General features: G+C 47.6%; 1 protein-coding gene across 2 annotated transcripts in view; it reads right to left on the bottom strand.

The window, feature by feature from the left end:
- LOC147707445 (isoaspartyl peptidase/L-asparaginase-like) overlaps window positions 1-16,079 on the bottom strand; it is a 1,215,953-nt gene that overhangs the window by 335,061 nt on the left and 864,813 nt on the right. The window lies entirely within an intron of this gene.

The raw sequence follows: 16,079 nt of genomic DNA, 5'->3' as shown, positions 1-16,079 counted from the left end.
GGACGCACACTCGTTGACCTCTCATGGCACTGCTCCACACTTGAGGGAGGCTATGTTTTCTGATGATGTGTCGTGTCGGCCCATCCAACAACAGAACTCCTTTAGATCCAAACAGACTCTTCCACTCTCTCACCAGAAATGAAACCAGGCCACGCGGACACTTTCACAATACAACAGCCTGGAATGCACTTTTTGGTTAAAAAAAACACATTCCTTCCTCCTAATTAATCAAATAAACGTCTCACTGTAGTGCAGGGGCCAGCTTCGAACGGTAAACAGTCGTTACAACTACTTAGCGATACCATTACAACGCAAGCATTACCACGCATGCATTGTACATCGCAAAGTCATTACTACGTATTTCTTTAAAACACATGGTCATTTACCATGCATGCCTTTACAACTAATTTTGTTGTAAAGGTATGTATAGTAAATGACCACTACATGCACCGCCCCTCAGAGATGACGTGAAGCAGGAACCACGAGGAGAGCGGAACCACGAGGAGTGAGAGATAAGGGTGATTGGGCATGTGGTGGGGGTTTCTTTTCTACGGTTTAGGGTAGTGCAGTGGTGTTTGGGCAGTGTAGGGGGTTGTGCTTGGTGTAGTGTTTTAGTGTTTAGGGTAGTGCAGTGGTGTTTGGGTAGTGTGGGGGTCCTGCTGGGGATAGTGTTTTAGGGTTTAGGGTAGTGCAGTAGTGTAGGGGGCCATGCTGGGGGTAGTGTTTTAGGGTTTAGGGTAGAGCAGTGGTGTATGTGTAGTGTAGGAGGTCGTGCTGGGGTAGTGTTTTAGGGTTTAGGGTAGTGCAGTGGTGTTTGAGTAGTGTATGGGGCCATGCTGGTGGTAGTGTTCTAGGGTTTAGGGTAGTGCATTGGTGTTTGTTTAATGTAGGGGTCGTGCTGGGGGTAGTGTTTTATGGTTTAGGGCAGTTCAGTGGTGTTTCGGTAGTGTAGGGGTCATGCTTGGGGTAGATGTAGGATTTAGGGTAGTGCAGCGGTGTTTGGGTAGTGTAGAGAGGCGGGCTAGGGATAGTATTTTAGGGTTTAGGGTAGTGCAGTGGTGTTTGTGTCATGTCGGGGGGGTTGTGCCGTGGTAGCGTTTTAGAGTTTATGGTAGTGCAGTAGTGTTTGGGTAGTGTAGGGGGTAGTTTTTGAGGGTTAATGGTAGTGCAGTGGTATTTTGTGTAGTGTAGGGTGTAGTGCTGAGGGTAGTGTTTTAGGATTTTGGTTAGTGCAGTGGCGTTTGGGTAGTGTAGGGGGGTTTAGGATAGTGCAGTGGTGTTTGTGAAGTGTAGGGGGTCATGCTGGGGGTAGTGTTTTAGAGTTTAGGGTAGTGCAGTGGTGTTTGTGTAGTGTAGGGGTAGTACTTTAGGGTTTAGGGTAGCGCAGTGGTGTTTGGGTAGTGTAGGGGGTCATGTTGTGGGTAGTGTTTTAGGGTTTAGGGTAGTGCAGAGGTGCTTTGTGTAGTGAAGGGCGTAGTGCTGATGGTAGTGCTTTAGGGTTTAGGGTAGTGCAGTGGTGTTTGGGTAGTGTAGGGGTTCATGCTGGGGGTAGTGTTTTAGGGTTTAGGGTAGTGCAGAGATGTTCGTGTAGTGCGGGAGGTCATGCTGAGGGTAGATTTAGGGTTTAGTGTAGTGCAGTGGTGTTTGGGTAGTGTAGGGAGTCATGCTAAGGGTAGTGTTGTAGGGTTTAGGGTAGTCCAGTAGTGTTTGTGTAGTGTAGGGACTCATGCTGGGGGTAGTGCTTTAGGGTTTAGGGTAGTGCAGTGGTGTTTTGGTAGTGTAGGGGCTCGTGCTGGGGGTTGTGTTTTAGGGTTTAGGGTAGTGCAGTGGTGTTTGTGTAGTGTAGGGGGTCATGCTGGGGGTAGTGTTTTATGGTTTAGGGTAGTGGAGTAGTGTTTGGGTAGTGTAGGTGATAGTGCTGGGGTGGTGTTTTTTGGTTTACGATAGGGCAGTGGTGTTTGTGTAGTGTAGGGGGTCATGCTGGGGGTAGTATTGTAGGGTTTAGGGTAGTGCAGTGGTGTTTGTGTAGTATAGGGATCATGCTGGATAGTATTTAAGGGTTTAAGGTAGTGCAGTGGTGTTTGTTTACTGTAGGGTGTCTTGCTGGGTTCTAGTGTTTTAGGGTTTAGGGTAGTGCAGTGGTTTTTGTGTAATGTAGGCTGTCATGTTTTAGGGTTTAGGGTTGTGCAGTGGTGTTTGGGTTGTGTAGGGGTCATGCTGGGGGTAGTGTTTTTGGGGGTTAGGCTAGGGTAGTGCAGTTGTGTTTGGGTAGTGAAGGGGGTTGTGCTGGTGGTAGTGTTTTAGGGTTTAGGGTAGTGCAGTTGTGTGTAGTTAGTGAAGGGGTCGTGCTGGGGGTAGTGTTTTAGGGTTTAGGGTAGTGCAGTGGTGGTTGTGTAGTGTAGGGGTCATTCTGGAGTAGTGGTTCAGGGTTTAAGGCAGTGCAGTGGTATTTGTGTAGTGAAGGGGTGTGCTGGGGTAGTGTTTTAGGGTTTAGGGTATTACAGTAGTGTTTGTGTAGAGTAGGGGTTTGTGCTGGAGGTAGCTTTAGGGTTTAGGGTAGTGCAGTGGTGTTTGGGTAGTGTAGGGAGTCATGCTGGTGGTAGTGTTTTAGTGTTTAGGGTAGAGCATTTATGTTTGGGTAGTGTAGGGTGTTGTGCTGAAGATAGTGTTTTAGGGTTTAGGGTAGTGTAGTGGTGTTTGGGTAGTGGAGGGGGTAGTGTATTAGGGTTTAGGGCAGTGCACTCAACCAGCCACAATAGCCGTGAAAAAAGGGGATCTTGACTCTTTTGAACGCCTTGCCAATTGAATAATTTGGGTCAAAGGTCCTACCACGTCCAAGACCTATCAATTCCATTCTTGGGTTTCCTCATATACTTGGAGAAAAAGGTACATCGTTTCTCATCAATTTTAGGCGTGTGTGCCACCTTCCCCTTCACTGAGGACCTAGGGCATTCTCCCCTCATCCTAATTCTGACCTCCCTTTCAAGGGGTTGATGGATTTTCCCCACCACATACTCTGCCACTTTGGCGTCAGGGGTCCACTCTGCCGAGCTAGGATGGTAAATTTGGGTAGGCTGGAACATGTCCAAGTGGACCCCGTCCTCAACCAGGGACTGAGGGGAGTGGGACCCTGGATGCCAGGGACCCCCCAAAGTCCTTATCCTCATCGGAGGAGAAATCGTCCTCCGATACACCCTCTCCCTCTAAGGGAAACCCGCCGTCGGAATCCACAATAGTGGTGACAGCGTCGCAATTTTCTCCGGGCTCCTTCTCCTCCCAGCAGGGTGCATGTTGTAGCGTTCGCGCACTCTTAAGGAAGGTCTCCGTAAATTTATCAAATCCTTTCAAGTGCCCTGCGTTATGCTTAACAGCCCTTTTATTCCACATCTTGGAGCTAATGGGATCCACCACCACCAGATCTGGGTCACTGAACACCCCATGGATGCTTTTCTCCAGCCAGAATATGAAACAATACCAAGACAATAATACTAATAACGTGCACAAGAAACCTCTATACAAACAGCAACAACGTCAGATTAAACCAAGAATGTAAGGAATGTACTTAACTGATGAGCAGTGATGAAAGAGGAATCGGAAGGGACGTCACAATATTATATACAATGGACTGTGATATGATTGGACTGTGATATGGTTGCCTCGGAGACTACCCCTAAAGGTTCATGGGCTGGTAGTCTTTTGTTTAATGATTGTTGTGTTACGTTTTCTTTGAACTGCTATGCAAATAAAGTGAGGAAAGATGCATAATCCTCGCCTCCGTCCTGCCATAGAATTCATTAAACTTTATTCGATCTGATTTAGAAACATAGATCGTAAAAGTGTACATAAAAACAGTAAATCCTCTTTCCTTATACAATACAGACAGAATTAATTGAAACCAGTAGGTAAAAACGGGTGTTTACAAAGCCCGGTTCAGAGCAACTTCAGGTTAACAAATTCGTAACGTTCAATGTTTCGCAAGATCAATTTCATGTACTTCATGCAAAATACGCAATAAGAGATCCAAGTAATATTAAACAATCCAATACCTAACCAGTCTGCACTATATAAAACTGCAGAAAAACTAAAAATAAAAAGTGTTTTGCACACTTTTGTCATTAGGCTATAAGTAGGCAACATCTGGATAATATTTGTGCTACATTTGAGCTCTTTTTTCTCTGGTGGCCATCTTGGGAGACTTATGTGTTTTGAAGTTTCCTAATTTCCTCATTTACTGCAGTCTCCTCAGTAGGAAATGCTTTCAGTTTTTTACTTTGATTCCATCAAGAAAGCATTCAGAAAAGTCACACATTTTCTATAAATTCAGAATGTTAGCACTCTATTTGTTCATTAGATCACTGTAGTAAAGCTACTGCTCACCAGGGAGTTAACTGGAAGTCTCCTGCTGGTACTGAAAGTGATTGTTTCAGTCTGCATGTCAGAATTTTCTAATGAAATGGAAGGGGATTTGAGATCTCACTTAAAACATGCCCTAAATTTTCTTTCTGCAGCACTAACCATAATTTCTATGGCAAAATGAACCGCCCTCATTTTGTTCCTCTTTAAATTAAATGTTTTAAGTGTTACCAGTTTATTCCAATCAAGATGGCTTCAGATGTGCCATAACTTTGTCATAAGTAAGACTGTTAGCTCTCTAGTTGTTCTTTAGAACACTCTGGGAAGCTGTAGTAAAACACAAAGGCATCAACTGACAGGATGTTCCTGTTGAAATATAACAGGAATATATTTGAGATCTCACTTAAAACATGTCCTAATTTTTTCTTCTACAGCACTAACCATAATTTGTATGACAAAATGAACCCCCTCATTTTGTTCCTTTTTAATTTAAATGTTTTAAATGTTACCAGTTTATTCCAATCAAGATGGCTTCAGGTGTGCCATACTTTTAACATAAGTAAGGCTGTTAGCGCTCTAGTTGTTCTTTAGAACACTCTGGGAAGCTGCAGTAGAACACAAAGGAATCAACTGACAGTCTCTGCCCTTGTTGGATGTACATGTTTTACTGAGAATGTCAGACTTCATTCTCACATGACTGAGAAAGATGTGAATTTACAGGAAATATGCTCTCATTTTAGCTCCTGAACACATCCCAAAACTCTATGGAACAAGCATGTGAAAATCGCTTTCTCTCAAACATGATTCATGATATCCCTGTAGAAGGTTTTTCACAGGGTAAAATCACCTTAGAACACACCACAATATCTGAAATAAGTATGGTATCATCAACAAATAACTTCTAATGTAACTAAAGTCTATTATCACCCTTTATAGTTCTCCTTTTGGTAACCCACAAAATCTTCGATTCACTACAATGCATTTGAATGGGGTACTATCATGTATGTTGGTCCCAAGATGGCTGCCAGCAATTCCAGGATGAAATGCTGACAGCCAATCAGATCTCACAATTGACATGTGTGGTTAGGCTCCGCCCAGATATCAATATTTTTTCTTTTTCAAATTTCTCAGGAACTTCTGAATGGATTTACATCATTTAACAAAAATGAGTTCTTTCTGAACCAAAGGCTACCTTTCTGCCAAATTTGGGGTAATTCCGTTCAGCAGTTTGGGCTCTAGCCAGGGCTAAAGGTTCCTATATGAAATTAAATGGGGAAAACACGTTTTGGGCCCTCCCTTTTTTCTAGGCCCCCTGCTTGCCGAATCACCCTGAAACTTTCAAGATAGGAGCGAACCGGAGAGGGCCATAAGTTTTGAATATTTCGCCAAGATTCAGCACACAAAGTTGCAGGATAAAAGCTTCTGTTTAATTCATCGGGCTGTCCCCAGTCCAAGAAGCAAAGAGAGACGCGTGTTTCGGCTGTCTCAGCAGCCTTTGTCAATATAGTTTGGCGCCATTTTTATACTGACTAATAATGTGGCAGAGACATAGCAAATATATATATATAAATCATACACATGTAAAACCAATAATTCATATCAAGTGACATAAAACACGAGCGAATGGAATACAGATTATAATCATCGATGATGATCAGATTGTAACAATGACAATGGGCTAACTATATCATCACACTCTAATGTGTTTGCGTACTTATACACAGCATAACGAGTATAGTAGTACTCAAAAGCTAGCCCAAATAAAAGTATAACACCATTACACACTGAAATGTAGACTGTAATGCTGAAACATGTAAAAATATAATTTCACTAATTTAAAAAGAACAGCAAGCGCCATCTTATGTTGCTCGCGCTCAAATTAGTGTCACGTATATTAAAGCTGGAACGTGAATTATAATGGGAAAGTACACGCAATGGCTACTCTACATATTTAAAAGCCAAGTGCACAGTGCACTGTTTAGCCTGCAGTTTAAATCAAACCGCCCCCATCAGAGCCCAGCACTTCATGAGTCATGCGAAGAATGCTCAACAAAGCCAGCTGAAGACAATAAATGAAATCGCAGTGGAACATTTCCCACCCTTGAAAATCCAAAAGGAATGTCATTTATACACATAAAGTCTTCCAAAACGGTTGCAATGAGAAGTCACTCGCAAAAAGATTAAATGTTGCTGTCAGCCACCGGGCTGTTCCGAAAAAATGTAGAGCAAATCCTCACGTTGCGTGAAAAAGTACAACACAGTTCAAGTTCCAAACACTGAAATGATACAAGTTTGGAGTTGAGGAAAGCCATACAAAGACAAAAAATGTTTCTAGCTTTGCAAACCTCACCGTTAGGCATCAGCTTTCACAGTGCCCAGTCACCGGTACTGTCAGAATCGGTCTTTGTGGGCTGCTGTCCGCGCAATGCGTGGTATCTGGCGACCTCATTTCCTGGAACTACATATCCCAGAGGGCCAAGGGTTACGCTGCGCTTGACGTCAGCCGCGCAGCCCCGGAACTTAAGCCAGGCAACAAAGGAGAACGGAGCCGATAATTTTGCCGAGTGTGAGCCGAGGTGAGGAGAGGACGTTTTTTCCCGGAGCAACTGTGAGTAAGAAGCTTCCGTGTGTTTGCTGGCTGGAGGCACACGGACTGGAGACAAGCGGAACTTGCGCTGTGTCCCTTTCTGGAGAGCTACACGGCTGAGTGTGTCAGAAACCTCCTGACTCCTTGAGATACCTGTGTTTGTTTTCCCTGTTACCGGAGAATCGCGTCTGCGTTCTCTTGCGGGGTAAACCTTTGGGAAGCTCACTATTTTGGAGAGAACTATTCAAGAAACAATTGATTGTGTTGGATTATTGTGCTTTGGGTGCTATAACTCATTCTCCCAGTCTCACCCGAGTGGGAGCGGATTGGTATCTACGGAAGAGTGCATTGATCACTCCAAACAGAGGTGTATAAACTCTTCCGTGTGTAATGACTTATCATTTTGAATGTGGGAAGAAACTGGATATGAAGGTGCAGTGAACCTTCAGCATATTGTTTATTCTTTGTTTGTCGACAACCTCTTTTGTGCTTTATTTACGGTGCAGGAGAGGAACAAGGGGGTGCCTAGGTGAACGGAAGAAGTGGCTCAAGGCAGAACATTGTCAGAAATTGGTAGGTGAGGTGCTGTAAGAAGCTCAGGCACTTGGTGAGACTGTTATATATCTCATGTTCATTTTCGTTCCTTTCTTAGCAGATTGCTGCCACAGATAGGACCTTACCTCCCTCTCCTGTATACAAAGATTATGTATTTTCCTTTTCAGGTATGAGTGTGTTTTGTTAAGAAAGGAGTATTACGACACAAAGAGTGATTCAGAGTTATAGAGTAGATAGGGAGGGGTGTGAATCTAAACACCTTGTCTTTGTCGTTTCAGATCTCCCTCCCCGCTGTCCCCTTCCTTTCCCGCGCTCGCGGGACCATCCTATTGGTCTGTGACATATACCGGGCCACGGGGTGGTTGCGTGGGTGTGGGTATAGGTCTCTCAACACAGCCCGGAGGAGAAGTGTGACGGAGCCTGACAGAATTATCGTCCAACGGAATCTGTCCTCCTCTTGGCTGTGTTGACAGAGAATGGCCACGCTTGACGACGTTCTGGCTGCCCTAGCCTTAGTCCAGATGGAACTGGCTGCCTCCAATAGAGAGGTCGCTGCTTCCAGAACGGAAAACGCTCAGTTGAGGGCTCGCATGGACAGTATGCAGGGGAATCCATTTAATGCTGGGGCTAGTACAACCTCTCCCCCTCCCCTAGTAGTAGAAATGCCCACACAAATTCCGCTGGCTCCCCCGAAAGGTTATATGGGGATAATAAAAAGGTACAGGTGTTTATGACGCAAATACTTCTACACTTTATGTGTAAGCCAAAGATGTTTTCGACTAACCAGGCCCAAGTGGCCTTTTTGATTTCATACCTAGGTGGGGAGGCAGCTCAGTGGGCGGTTCCCGTAGTCAGGAGAGATGATCCCTTACTCCACGATTGGGACGAATTCAGGGTAGAATTCAAAAAAACCTTTGACCGTCGAGCAGAAACATTCTCAGCAGACCGTGAGCTGTTGGTCCTTAAACAAGGCACTTCGGACTTAGTGTCTTACCTGAACAACTTCCGTCGCCTGGTTGCGGAAACGGATTGGCCTGAGGTCAAACAGTCTGCGTTATTCTACCAAGGACTGAATGACGAAATGAAAGATGTGTTGGCACACATAGACCCTCAACCACGTACCTGTTCTGCGCTTATGGAGCTCGCTCTCCGTCTGGACCACAGAATAAGGGAGCGTAAAGGTGAACTACGAAAGAAAGAGCCTGTTGTAGTGGTACATGAGTGAGGAGGAGGGGGTAGCGAGAAACCTGCATCCACTCAAGAAGCAATGGAGATAGGAACTGTCAGAGCTTCCTTGTCTTTTAGCGAGAAAGAGCATCGTAGAAAAAATGGACTCTGCTTATACTGCGGAAAAAAGTGGCACTACCTACGGGAGTGTCCAGTGAAACCAAAAACCGGAAGGTTCCGAACTGGTCAAGCCGCAGCTGGAACATTGGAAAAGAAGTCGGAAAACTCCAGTGCTTGAGAGTGGAAGGAGGGGAACCCTCAAGCAGGATCGCCATCCCTTCAATCACGGCCTGTTGCGAACAAGAAAAGAATCATGTATTCCTGTCCATGTTGTTAGTGTTGGAAACCGGAGAACAAGGAGTCAAGGCTATGGTGGACTCCGGTGCCCCTTGGTGTTTTATGGACTATAACGAAGCAGAAAGGCTGGGTATTCAGCTCATAGAAAAGAAACAGCCTGAACCGGTGTATGCTGTTGATGGTAGTGAACTGATCGCAGGACCCATAAAATACCACACGCCGGAATATCGGTGCATATGTAATGACCTGCACCAAGAAACAATCTCGTTTAACATCATCCAAGCACCCCAATATGGCATCATATTGGGGCTTCCATGGCTTCAAAAACATGAACCCTACATCCATTGGACCTCAAGGACGATCAGTTTCGTCTCGGATTATTGTAAAGAACAGTGTTTGGTGACTACTGAGAGTCCATCTCAGGCCTTGGCAAGGGTGTACAACATCGCCTCAGCCGCCGAGAAAGAAGTGAAACTCCCGTCCTGTTATGACGCTTACGCAATGGTATTCAGTGAGGCACAGGCGGAGGCTCTTCCGCCCCACAGAATCTTTGATTGTCGTATCGATTTAGTACCAGGAGCAGCAATACTGAACGGTAGACTCTACGCTCTTACCGTACCGGAAAACGAATACTTGAGAGCATATCTGGACAAGTATCTGGCTCTAGGGTACATACGCCCTTCTCGGTCACCTGCATCATCGCCGTTGTTTTTTATACCAAAAGCAAACGGGGAAAAAAGGTGCTGCATCGACTATCGTGCCTTAAAAACCATCACGATAAAGAACCAATACCCTTTACCTCTGATTCCTCTCTTATTGGAACAAGTCAGAACAGCCACCATATACACCAAGTTGGATCTGCGAGGGGCATACCACCTGGTCCGCATAAGAAGGGGCGACGAATGGAAGACGGCTTTCAAGACGCGGTATGGGCTCTTAGAATATCTAGTGATGCCCTTTGGGCTGTGCAACGCCCCAGCCGCGTTCCAATTCTTTTTGAACGAGGTGTTGAAGGAGTTCCTGGACCTCTTTGTAGTCGTATACATCGACAACATTTTGGTATACTCCAACACAACGAGTGAACATCAAATCCACGTGAAACAGGTGCTAGATGCCCTGATGAAACACCATCTCTACAGCAAAATCACGAAATGTGAATTTCACGTGACTACCGTCGAGTTCTTGGGAGTGATGCTTATGCCATCGGGCCAGGTAATGGCTGAGAGGAAAGTACAAGCCATAAAGGACTGGACTCGTCCATGCTCAGTCAAGGATATCCAATGCCTATTGGGTTTTGCAAACTTTTAAAGGAGGTTCATTAGTGGTTTCTCTGCCCTGGTGACCCCCTTAACCCGTCTGACAAGAAAGAACATCCCGTTTCTATGGAATGCCGAAGCACAGCAAGCATTTGATGGGTTGAAAGAAGCCTTTATCAGTGCTCCTGTACTGACACACGCAAACCCCGCCTTACCGTTTATAGTGGAAGCTGACGCGTCTGAAGTTGCATTGGGGGCGGTTCTCTCACAAAGGCAGGAAAACACAGGCATTTTACACCCTATCGCTTATATGTCACGAAAACTTAGCCCGGCGGAAATCAATTACACGATAGCCAAAAAAGAGTTACTGGCTATAAGAGACGCCTTTGTGGAGTGGAGGCATTGGCTATTGGGAGCGGTCCATCAGGTAACGGTCTATACGGACCATCGCAACCTGCAGTTCATAAGAGCAGCCCGTCATCTTACGCCCAGGCAATTAGGCTGGATGCTATTCTTTGAGGAATATCGATTTGTGGTTACATATAGACCAGGAGTGAAAAACAAGAAAGCAGACGCACTGACCCGGCAAGAACATCCAGTGTTGCATACCATGACCCCGAACAGATCAATCATAGATCCAGCGAAAGTAGTGTGTGTTGCCCAATCCAGAGACTTTGTACAAGAATTGCGTTCAGGGATACAGTCATGCGTTTGGAGAACCTGGCTTCGCCATCATCCTGAATGGAAGATGAGACAAGGGGTAGCCATGAAAGGAAATCAAGCGCTTGTGCCCAACAAAACCTTACAATGTACCGTGTTTCAATGGTGCCATGAAATGCCTAGCGCAGGACATATGGGACACGTGAAAACTTTGGAAAAAGTGTTGAGGCAGTTTTGGTGGCCCTCCATTCGCCTGGATTTGAAACGCTGGGGAAACCAGTGTGTGCAATGTGCCAGAATGAAATCGGATCGACAACCACCCCAGGGTTTTCTGCAACCTTTACCTACACCTGAATTGCCTTGGGAAAGCTTTTCAGTAGACTTCATCGTCGGCTTGCCTAAAGACCAAGGGAAAACGGCCATTATAGTAGTAGTGGATATTTTTACGAAAATGGGCCACTTCATCGCTTGTGATAAAGTACCTACAGCGGGTCGTTTAGCTCATCTCCTGTTGACACACATAGTGAGGTTACATGGACTCCCGAAGTGATAGTGTCGGACAGGGGGGCCCAATTCACTGCAGGGTTCTGGAAAGTGTGGTGTGCGGAGTTACATATTTCATCTTCCCTATCCACCAGTTTTCATCCGCAGTCAGATGGCCAAACGGGGAGACTCAATCAGTCCCTAAAACAGTACCTCCGTTGCTATGTTCAGGCAGACACAGATTCCTGGGTGGATTGGTTGTGGGTGGCGGAGCTGGCATACAACAGCACACAACATTCCTCGACGGGTCATTCCCCTTTCTTCAGTACTTATGGCCACCACCCAAGGGTCAATCCATTGATCCTCCCCAGAGACACTGTCCGGTTGCCAGACGTCAAGGCAAGATTGTTGCGCATTCGCAAGATTCTTCTGGCGACGCGCAAGAATCTTGTTCGAGCCAAGGGGAGATACAAAACTCAGGTGGATAAACATCGAAGGCCGAGTCCTGTGTACAAAAAAGGGGATCTGGTGTGGTTGTCCACTAAACATATCAAATTCCGGAGGTATAGCGTGTTCAACCCTAGATTCATAGGTCCTTACCGGGTGGTGAGGATGGTAAATCCGGTAGCAGTGAAGTTGAAATTGCCTGCTCATTTCCAAATCCACCCTCTGTTTCACATGTCCCTCCTGAAACCCTCACGGATCCCTGTTCATCGTCCTCCTGTGCCAGTTTGGGTACAAAAAGAGCAGGAGTACGAGGTGTTGAGAGTGTTGGACTCCAGATGGGTGAGGGGGAGACTTCAGTACCTGCTCTCTTGGAAGGGCTACGGGCCGGAGGAGAACTCTTGGGAAACTGCGGGGTCTGTGCATGCTCCCCGTTTGGTGTCCCGGTTCCACAGCCAGCATCCGGATAGGCCGGCCCCTGGACAGCGCCCCTCGTAAGGGGGATGTACTGTCAGAATCGGTCTTTGTGGGCCGCTGTCCGCGCAATGCGTGGTATCTGGCGACCTAATTTCCTGGAACTACATATCCCAGAGGGCCATGGGTTACGCTGCGCATGACGGCAGCTGCGCAGCCCCGGAACTTAAGCCAGGAAACAAAGGAGAACGGAGCCGATAATTTTGCCGAGTGTGAGCCGAGGTGAGGAGAGGACGTTTTTTCCCGGAACAACTGTGAGTAAGAAGCTTCCGTGTGTTTGCTGGCTGGAGGCACACGGACTGGAGACAAGCGGAACTTGCGCTGCGTCCCTTTCTGGAGAGATACACGGCTGAGTGTGTCAGAAAACTCCTGACTCCTTGAGATACCTGTGTTTGTTTTCCCTGTTACTGGAGAATCGCGGCTGCGTTCTCTTGCGGGGGAAACCTTTGGGAAGCTCACTATTTTGGAGAGAACTATTAAAGAAACAATTGATTGTGTTGAATTATTGTGCTTTGGGTGCTATAACTCATTCTCCCAGTCTCACCCGAGTGGGAGCGGATTGTTATCTACGGAAGAGTGCATTGATCACTCCAATTACATCCTCCTAGGGGACTTCAACATCCACCTGGAGAACAACAACGACACCAACACCACCACCCTGCTGGACAACTTCAACAACCTCGGACTCAAGCAAACTGGTGAACTCCCCCACCCACTACGCCGGCCACACGCTTGACCCCGTCAACGCCTCCAGCAAGCACATCTCCTTCAGCCACTCCACCGGACTCCATTGGACAGACCACAGCTGCGTCCACTTCACCTTCAGTAGGACCACCACTCACCACCACCTGCAACAGGTTCCCTGCAGAAGCTGGAACAAGATCACCACCGACCAACTCACCACATCCCTGAGCCAGAACCCTCCCGCCAGCTTAACGAACCCCAACCAAGCCGCCAACAACCTCACAAGGTGGATCACCAACTGCGCAGACGACCTCGCCCCACTGAAGACCCCCCCGTCAGACCCGGCAACAAGAAAGCATCCTGGTTCACCGACGAACTCAAGAGCTCCAAGAAGAACTGCCGGGCCCTCGAGAAAGCCTGGCGCAGAGACCCGACTACAGACAACATGACCACCCTCAAGCACACCACCCGCAAACATCACCAGCTGATCCACACCACCAAGAAAACCGCATTCAAGGCACGACTAGACAACAACACCCACAACAGCAAGGAACTCTTCAACATCGTCAAAGAGCTCTCGAACCCCAGCTCCGAAAACAACGACATCACTCCCTCGCAAGACCTCTGCAACTCGCTCGCCTCGTTCTTCCACAGCAAGATCACAGACATACACAACAGTTTCAGCACACAGCTGATGCACCCTACGACCGTACCAACGCCCCCCACCACCACCATCCGAGCCTGGACCCCGGTCAACACCGAAGACACCATCCGCAAGATGAACTCCATCAACTCCGGATCACCAACCGACCCCTGCCCTCACCACGTCTTCAACAAAGCCGACTCCGCCATCGCACCCCACCTCCGGGACATTATCAACACCTCCTTCGACACAGCCACCTTCCTAGAGAGCTGGAACCACGCTGAACTCAGCGCCCTACTGAAGAAACCATCAGCGGACCCCACCGACCTCAAAAACTACCGCCCCATCTCGCTCCTTCCATTTCCTGCCAAAGTCATCGAGAAGACCGTCAACAGACAGCTGGCCGCCTTCCTCGAGACAAATGTATCCCTCAACCACTCGCAGTCCGGTTTCCGGGCCAACCACATCACCGTGACCACCCTCATCGCAGCCACCGACGACATCCGAGCCCTGCTCGACAACGGGGAAACAGCGGCCCTCATCCTCCTGGACCTCTCCGCAGCATTCGACGCGGTCTGCCACCGCACCCTAGTACAGCGCTTGAACAACGTCGGAATCCAGGAGAGGGCCGCGGAGTGGATCATCTCCTTCCTCGCCGGAAGAACCCAGAGAGTCCGCCTCCCCCTGTTCAGATCCGAGGCCACTGAAGTAATCTGCGGCATACCACAAGGATCATCACTCAGCCCCACCCTCTTCAACGTCTACATGAGCCCCCTCGCAGCCATCGCACGCCGTCGCCAACACAACCTCAACATCATCTCCTACGCCGACGACACCCAGCTGATCCTCTCCCTCACCAACGACCCCACAACCGCCAGAACCAACCTACATGAAGGGATGAAGAACGTAGCGGAGTGGATGAGGAACAGCCGCCTGAAACTGAACTCAGACAAGACGGAAGTCCTCATCCTGGGATCATCACCGTCTGCCTGGGACGACTCCTGGTGGCCCCCTGCCCTAGGAAGCGCACCCAAACCAACGGACCACGCACGCAACCTGGGCTTCATCCTGGACTCCTCCCTCTCGATGACCAGACAAGTCAACGCCGTCTCCTCGTCATGCTTCAACATCCTACGCATGCTGCGCAAGATCTTCCGGTGGATCCCCACTGAAACCAGGAAGACGGTCACCCAGGCCCTCGTCACCAGCCGACTGGACTACGGCAACTCCCTCTACGCCGGAACCACAGCCAAACTTCAGAAAAGACTCCAGCGCACCCAGAACGCCTCAGCACGACTCATCCTAGACATCCCCCGACACAGCCACATCGCCGGACACCTGAGAGACCTGCACTGGCTCCCCGTCAGCAAGAGAATCAAGTTCAGACTCCTCACCCACGCACACAAAGCTCTCCACAACCAAGGCCCCAGATACCTCAACGACCGCCTGACCTTCTACACTCCAACCCGCCAGCTATGTTCGACTAACCACGCCCTTGCCGCCGTTCCCCGCATCCGAAGAGCCACAACGGGAGGAAGATCCTTCTCCTACCTGGCTGCCAAGACATGGAACTGCCTCCCCATCCACCTCCGCCTGACCCAAGACCACCTCTCCTTCAGGAAGCAACTCAAGACCTGGCTGTTCGAGCAGCAGCAGACCCCCCTGCCCCAAGCGCCTTGAGACCCTCCGGGTGAGTAGCGTGCTATACAAATGCTTTGATTGATTGATTGATATTAGGGACATTATAGTTAGTAATTAGCATTTTTTTAAAAACTTAGAAATTCACTGAAAAAAACATAGGTTTCAGGGATGTAATGATTAGAAATTAGCATTTAAAAAAGCTTAGAAATTCACTGAATAAACCATAAGTTTGAGGGACATTATAGTTAGATATTAGCATTTAGGTATCTTGGGAACTCACTGAAAAAAACACAGGATTCAGGGACGTTACAGTTAGAAATTAGGATTTAAAAATCCTTTGATATTCACAAAAAAAAACCACAAGTTTCAGGGACGATAAAGTTAGTTGGACATTTCACTCATACAAAGCCAGAGAAATTTGGCAGCTATAGTTAGTTGAGCTAAATATAACTCTCGCCCCGCAATGCACAGCTGATGAACACTGCATCCACTGTTTATGGTAGCTACATTAGTCCACTAAAGGCTTCTCTAACATTTTCTTCAAAACATGGAGATCAATGACCTGTTGTGCAGTTTAGTGCAGTGGCGTAACACAGGCCTCCTCAGCCACTGCAGTGCAGAGGGGCCACAAGCTCCAGGGGGCCCCATTGGCACTGCACTCTGGCAGGAGAGCTCCTGATTGAGCCTGGATGGGGCCCCTCTTCATACCATGGTTTAGTGGTTACAAAAAGCTTTTTGTGGATGTCCTGAATCCTCAATTACATAATTGATCTCT

The sequence above is a fragment of the Lissotriton vulgaris genome, chromosome 6 (genome assembly GCF_964263255.1).
Source record: "Lissotriton vulgaris chromosome 6, aLisVul1.2, whole genome shotgun sequence".
Taxonomy (NCBI): domain Eukaryota; kingdom Metazoa; phylum Chordata; class Amphibia; order Caudata; family Salamandridae; genus Lissotriton; species Lissotriton vulgaris.
Note: the sequence above shows the minus strand (reverse complement) of the source record. Positions and strands in the feature narration are given on the sequence as shown.